We start from the raw sequence: 7,955 nt of genomic DNA on the forward strand, positions 1-7,955 counted from the left end.
CTAAACTCCTAGATAATATTATGGTTAATTATTCTCAATGGCACACCGAAAGATCTACTAGTAAAAAGGTTCATGCGATAGAAGAGATTAATGTTTTGAGTGGAAAGATGGAGGAACTTATGAAATTGTTTGCTAATAAGAGTGTTTCTTCTGATCCTAATGATATGCCTTTGTCTACTTTGATTGAGAATAATATGAATCTATGGATGTGAATTTTGTTGGTAGGAACAATTTTGGTAACAACGCATATAGAGGAAACTTTAATCCTTGTCCATTTCCTAGTAATTCCTCTAATAATTATGGTAATTCCTACAACAACTCTTATGGAAATTTTAATAAGATGCCCTCTAATTTTGAGACTAGTGTTAAAGAGTTTATTATTTCACAAAAGAATTTCAATGCTTTGCTTGAAGAAAAATTGCCTAAGATTGATGAGTTGGCTAGGAACGTGGATAGAATTTCTCTTGATATTGATTCTTTGAAACTTAGATCTATTCCACCTAAGCATGATATCAATGAGCCTCTCAAATCTATGAGAATTTCCATTGACGAGTGCAAAGAAAGAATCGCTAGGATGCGTGCTAAAAAGGATTGCTTTATAAAAACACGTTCTTCTAGTTTTCATGATAATAAGGATGAAGATCTAAAAGTGATTGATGTGTCTCCTATTAAATCTTTGTTTTGCAATATGAATCTTGATAATGATGGGACTGGAGATGAGTCAACTTTAGCTAAAAGGTGTCCCAATGATTCGGAGTTTTTAGATCTTGATGCAAAAATTGGTAAAAGTGGGATTGAAGAGGTCAAGACTTTGCATAGAAATGAACCCACTAATTTGGATTTCAAGAAATTTAATTATGATAATTTATCTTTGATATATTGTATTTCCTTGTTGCAATCCATGCTAAATTCTCCTCATGCTTATGATAAAAAAGCTTTTACCAAACATATTGTTGATGCTTTAATGCAATCCTATGAAGAAAAGCTTGAATTAGAAGTTTATATACCTAGAAAACTTTATGATGAGTGGCAACCTACTATTAAAATTAAAATTAGAGATCATGAATGCTATGCTTTATGTGATTTGGGTGCTAGTGTTTCCACGATTCCAAAAACTTTGTGTGATGTGTTAGGTTTCCGTGAATTTGATGATTGTTCTTTAAATTTACATCTTGCGGGTTCCACTATTAGAAACCTATGGGAAGGATTAATGATGTTCTTATTGTTGCAAATAGGAATTATGTGCCTGTATATTTCATTGTTCTTGATATAGATTGCAATCCTACATGTCCTATTATTCTTGGTAGACCTTTCCTTAGAACGATTGGTGCAATTATTGATATGAAAGAAGGAAATATTAGATTCCAATTTCCATTGGAACACTTTCCTAGGAAGAAAATTAAATTACCTTATGAATATATTATGAGATCCACTTATGGATTGCATACCAAAGATGACAATACCTAGATCTATTCTTCTTTTTATGCCTAGCTAGGGGCGTTAAACGATAGCGCTTGTTGGGAGGCAACCCAATTTTATTTTTGTTTCTTGTTTTTAGTTCCTGTTTAGTAATAAATAATTCATCTAGCTTATGTTTAGATGTGGTTTTATGTTTTTAATTAGTGTTTGTGCAAAGTAGAACCTTTGGGAAGACTTGGGGGAAGTCTTTGCGATTTTGCTGTAAAAAACAGAAACTTTAGCGCTCACGAGATTAGCTGCCATTTTTTACTGGAGAGTGCGATTAGGTTGATTCTTTTTGAAGATTATTAATAGACAAATTCCTCACGTCCAAAAATTTATTTCAGAATTTTTTGGGTTACATAAGTATTCGAAACCTATAGATTACTACAGACTTTTCTGTTTTTGACAGATTCTGTTTTTCGTGTGTTGTTTCCTTATTTTGATGAATCTATGGCTAGTATCGGGGGGTATGAACCATAGAGAAGTTGGAATACAGTAGTTTTAACACCAATATAAATAAAGAATGAGTTAATTACAGTACCATGAAGTGGTGGTTTGTTTTCTTATACTAACGGAGCTCATGAGATTTTCTGTTGAGTTTTGTGTTGTGAAGTTTTCAAGTTTTGGGTAAAGATTTGATGGATTTTGGAATAAGGAGTGGCAAGAGCCTAAGATTGGGGATGACCAAGGCACCCCAAGGTAAAATTCAAGGACAACCAAAAGCCTAATCTTGGGGATGCCCCGGAAGGCATCCCCTCTTTCGTCTTCGTCCATCGGTAACTCTACTTGAGGCTATATTTTTATTCACCACATGATATGTGTTTTTCTTGGAGCGTCTTGTATGATTTGAGTCTTTGCTTTTTAGTTTACCACAATCATCCTTGCTTTACACACCTTTTGGAGAGACACACACACAAATCGGAATTTATTAGAATACTCTATATGCTTCACTTATATCTTTTGAGCCAGATAATTTTGCTCTAGTGCTTCACTTATACCTTTTTAAGAGCACGGTGGTGGTTTTATTTTATAGAAACTATTGATCTCTCATGCTTAAATTATATTATTTTGAGAGTCTTTTAGAACAGCATGGTAATTTGCTTTGGCTATAAAATTAATCCTAATATGATAGGCATCCAAGATGGGTATAATAAAAACTATCATATAAAGTGCATCGAATGCTATGAGAAGTTTGATTCTTTATGATTGTTTTGAGATATGAAGATGGTGATATTAGTCATGCTAGTTGAGTAGTTGTGAATTTGAGAAATACTTGTTCTAAAGTTTGTGATTCCTGTAGCATGTACGTATGGTGAACCGTTATGTGATGAAGTCGGAGCATGATTTATTTATTGATTGTCTTCCATATGAGTGGCGGTCGGGGACGAGCGATGGTCTTGTCCTACCAATCTACCCCCTAGGAGCATGCACGTAGTACTTTGTTTCGATAACTAATAGATTTTTGCAATAAGTATGTGAGTTCTTTATGACTAATGTTGAGTCCATGGATTATACGCACTCTCGCCCTTCCACCATTGCTAGCCTCTCTAGTACCGCGCAACTTTCGCCGGCACTATACACCCACCATATACCTTCCTCAAAACAGCCACCATACCTACCTATTATGGAATTTCCATAGCCATTCCGAAATATATTGCCATGCAACTTACCACTGTTCCGTTTCTTATGACACGTTACATCATTGTCATATTGCTTTGCATGATCATGTAGTTGACATCGTATTTGTGGCAAAGCCACCTTTATAATTCTTTCATACATGTCACTCTTGATTTATTGCATATCCCGGTACACCACTGGAGGCATTCACATAGAGTCATATTTTGTTCTAGTATCGAGTTGTAATTCTTGAGTTGTAAGTAAATAAAAGTGTGATGATCATCATTATTAGAGCATTGTCCCAAGTGAGGAAAGGATGATGGATACTATGATTCCCCCACAAGTCGGGATGAGACTCCAGACGAAAAGAAAAAAAAGAGATAAAAAGAGGCCATAAAAAAGAGGAAAGGGCCCAAATAAAAAAAAGAGAGAGAAAAAGAGAGAAGGGACAATGTTACTATCCTTTTACCACACTTGTGCTTCAAAGTAGCACCATGATCTTCATGATAGAGAGTCTCCTAGGTTGTCACTTTCATATACTAGTGGGAATTTTACATTATAGAACTTGGCTTGTATATTCCAATGATGGGCTTCCTCAAAATGCCCTAGGTCTTCGAGAGCAAGCGAGTTGGATGCATACCCACTTAGTTTCTTTTGTCGAGCTTTCATACGCTTATAGCTCTAGTGCATCCGTTGCATGGCAATCCCTACTCACTCACATTGATATCTATTGATGGGCATCTCCATAGCCCGTTGATACGCCTAGTTGATGTGAGACTATCTTCTCATTTTTGTCTTTTCCATAACCACCATTCTATTCCACATATAGTGCTATGTCCATGGTTCACGCTCATATATTGCATGAAGATTGAAAAAGTTTGAGAACATCAAAAGTATGAAACAATTGCTTGGCTTGTCATCGGGGTTGTGAATGATTAAATACTTTGTGTGATGAAGATAGAGCATAGCCAGACTATATGATTTTGTAAGGATAACTTTATTTGGCCATGTTATTTTGAGAAGACATGATTGCTTTGTTAGTATGCTTGAAGTATTATTATTTTTATGTCAATATTAAACTTTTATCATGAATCTTTCGGATCTGAACATTCATGCCACAATAAAGAAAATAAAATCAAGAATTATGCTAGGTAGCATTCCACATAAAAAATTCTGTTTTTATCATTTGCCTACTCGAGGATTAGCTGGAATTAAGCTTGGGGATGCTTGATACGTCTCCAACATATCTATAATTTTTGATCATTCCATGCTATTATATTATCTTTTTTTGGATGTTTAATGGGCTTTAATATACCTTTTTATATTATTTTTGGGACTAACCTACTAACCAAAGGCCCAGTGCAAACTGTTTTTTTTGCCTGTTTCAGTGTTTCGCAGAAAAGGAATATCAAACGGAATGAAACCTTCGGGAAAGTTATTTTTGGAACAAAATCATCCAGGAGACTTGGAGTGGATGTCAAGGAAGAAACAAGGCGGCCACGAGGTAGGAGGGCGCGCCAGGGGGGTAGGCGTGCCCCCACCCTCGTGGGCCCACCGACCTACTTCTTTCGCCTATATATACTCATATACCCTGAAAACACCCAAGAGCACCACGAAACCCTATTTCCACCACCGCAACCTTTTGTACCCTTGAGATCCCATCTTGGGGCCTTTTCCGGCGCTCCGCCGGAGGGGGAATCGATCACGGAGGGCTTCTACATCAACACCATAGCCTCTCTGATGATGTGTGAGTAGTTTACCACAGACCTTCGGGTCCATCGTTATTAGCTAGATGGCTTCGTATCTCTCTTTGGATCTCAATACAACGTTCTCCTTGATTCTCTTGGAGATCTATTCGATGTAATTCTTTTTGCGGTGTGTTTGTCGAGATCCGATGAATTGTGGGTTTATGATTGAGGGAGTCCTGGATTAGGGGGGTCTCCGGACAGCCGGACTATATCCTTTGACCGGACTGTTGGACTATGAAGATACAAGATTGAAGGCTTCGTCCCGTGTCCGGATGGGACTCTCCTTGGCGTGGAAGGCAAGCTAGGCAATACGGATATGTAAATCTCCTCCCTTGTAACCAACCTTGTGTAACCCTAGCTCCCTCCGGTGTTTTATAAACCGGAGGGTTTAGTCCGTATGACAACATACAATCATACCATAGGCTATCTTCTAGGGTTAGCCTCCACGATCTCGTGGTAGATCAACTCTTGTAATACTCATATCATCAAGAACAACCAAGCAGGAAGTAGGGTATTACCTCCATCAAGAGGGCCAGAACCTGGGTAAACATCTTGTCCCCTGCCTCATGTTACCATCCGCCTTAGACGCACAGTTCGGGACCCCCTACCCGAGATCTGCCGGTTTTGACACCGACATTGGTGCTTTCATTGAGAGTTCCACTGTGTCGTCACCATAAGGCTTGATGGCTCCTTCGATCATCGGTAGCGATGCGGTCCAGGGTGAGGTTTTCCTCCCCGGAAAGATCTTTGTATTCGGCGGCTTCACACTGCGGGCCAATTCGCTTGGCCATATGGAGCAGATCGAGAGCTATGCCCCTGGCCATCAGGTCAGATTTGGAGACTTGATCTTCGACGGATTCGAGCCCATGTTAGGTGTGCCGCACAGTCACAACGAGCATGACATAACTCTGTCGTCGGACAGTATTCGGGAGATCGCATTTGCAACTACTCCGGTCGTCAATCCGGAGCAAATCGCGCCATCCGAGAGCGGAGGGATAGACCCCACCACGGAGGCCGCGCTCTCAGCGGCGATAGAGCCAGACGCTGACTTCACCCCTTATGAGAGCTGTGTTGCCAAACCACTGGATTCACCCTCGGCCACGGACTCCGAGCCGCTTATATCCGTGCCCGTCGAACCCGACTGGGCGCCGATCATGGAGTTCACCTCCACGGATATCTTTCAGCACTCGCCTTTCAGCGATGTGCTAATTCATTAAGGTCTCTCTCCCTGTCAGGAGAACCTTGTCCGAACTATGTTCGGCTAGAATGGGATGCGGATGACGAAGAAATTCGCTGTCCACCCACCACCCACTTGGTAGCCACTGTCGACGACTTAACCGACATGCTTAACTTCGACTCCGAAGACATCGATGGAGTGAACGAAGATGCAGGAGACGAACAGGAACCAGCGCCCACAGGGCGCCGGACAACCACTTCATCACATGACATATACATGGTGGATACACCCAAAGAGGGCAATGGCGAAGAGACAACGGAGGATGCCCCCTCCAAGAAACCCAAGCGCCGACATCAGCGGCGCCGCTCTAAGTCCCGCCATAGTAAAAACAGCGATAACAGCGCAAGAGAAAATAACAGTCCAGTCGACTCTAGAAGAAACGAGGACTACACCGCCCCGGTGGCAGAGCACGACGAAGATGCAAACGACGACCCAAGCACATCCGAAGTCAGGGATGGCAATTTAAAACCACGACGGAACAAAAAAAGCGTCGAAATAAAGAAGGTAGCCCAGATAATACGACGGTAAGCGCCGGATTCAGGGGCTCTCGACCAGGTCAGCGGAAAAAGCCTTTTAAAGGTAGCAGAGAAGGACCATCTGGCCTAAACAAGATTCTTGACAAGCTCTGTCAGATTCACGGCACCCCCGACAAACCTGCAAATCACACCCACAGAGAATGTTGGGTCTTCAAGTAGGCCGGTAAGCTAAACGCCGAACACAAAGGGGAAGAGACACCAAGCGAAGACGAGGACGAACCTCGCCAGCAAAGAACCGGAGGACAGAAAAAAATTCCCACCAGAGGTTAAAACGGTAAACGTGATCCATGTGACGAAGAAGAGAAGCAAACACGCACTCCGAGACACGCGCCATAGAGCCCGTCACCCATAGGATCAACACCTGGTTGGTCTGCCCAATCACTTTTGATCACAGAGATCACGCGTCAAGCATCCGGCACGGAGGATTGGCGGCCTTGGTGTTAGACCCAATAATAAACGGGTACCATCTCACACGAGTCCTCATGGACGACGGCAATGATCTCAATCTGATATATCAGGACACAATCCGCAAAATGGGGATAGACCCGACACAAATAAGCCACAGTAATACTACCTTCAAGGGAGTAATACCAGGCCAAGAGGCCCGCTGTACGGGCTCTCTACTACTAGAGGTTGTATTCGGTTCTCCCAATAACTTCTGAAGCGAAAGGTTAACTTTCCACGCCACTCCATTCCGAAGTGAGTATCAAGCACTACTCGGAAGAACGGCTTTTGCTCGTTTTAATGCAATACCGCATTATGCTTTTCTCAAGCTTAAGATGCCCGGTCCACGTGGCATCATCACAATTAGAGGAAATACTGAACGTTTTTCATGTACGGAAGAGGATGCGGCGGCTTTAACAGCTGCGAACTAGACGGCCTCACCAACAAGAAAAAATGACAGGCCGTCAAGACCACGGACATGGTTAGACGAGTCCGGTGCTCCACTACATATACATGAGATTGGTTTGATGATCAAACCCTCATAGACGACACCAGGGGCTTCTCGCGTGTAATCAAGGCCAGCCCGGCTCAACTTGACTTCTCTTGAATTTTGATAGTTCATTGATAATAACCAATTCCTTTTTTTGGCACGGCAACTTTCACCTAAGTTCTTTCCTTCTACAGATGACAATCGTGCTACACCCGTCCAGGACACGGCACAACGGAGACACAGGCGCAGACGTGCAGTAGGGACCCGCCCAAAGGTTTCTTTTTAGATTAAGACCCTGCGTAAACCTTTTTTACCGTCTCTTGTTGCTCACATCCTCCGGATACTCTACACAAACGAGAAGGATGCTGACGTTATTGGCATGTGGCCACATCAGGATATTGCACGTACATGGACACATGGGG

The sequence above is a fragment of the Triticum urartu genome, chromosome 7 (genome assembly GCF_003073215.2).
Source record: "Triticum urartu cultivar G1812 chromosome 7, Tu2.1, whole genome shotgun sequence".
In the NCBI taxonomy this organism is placed as follows: domain Eukaryota; kingdom Viridiplantae; phylum Streptophyta; class Magnoliopsida; order Poales; family Poaceae; genus Triticum; species Triticum urartu.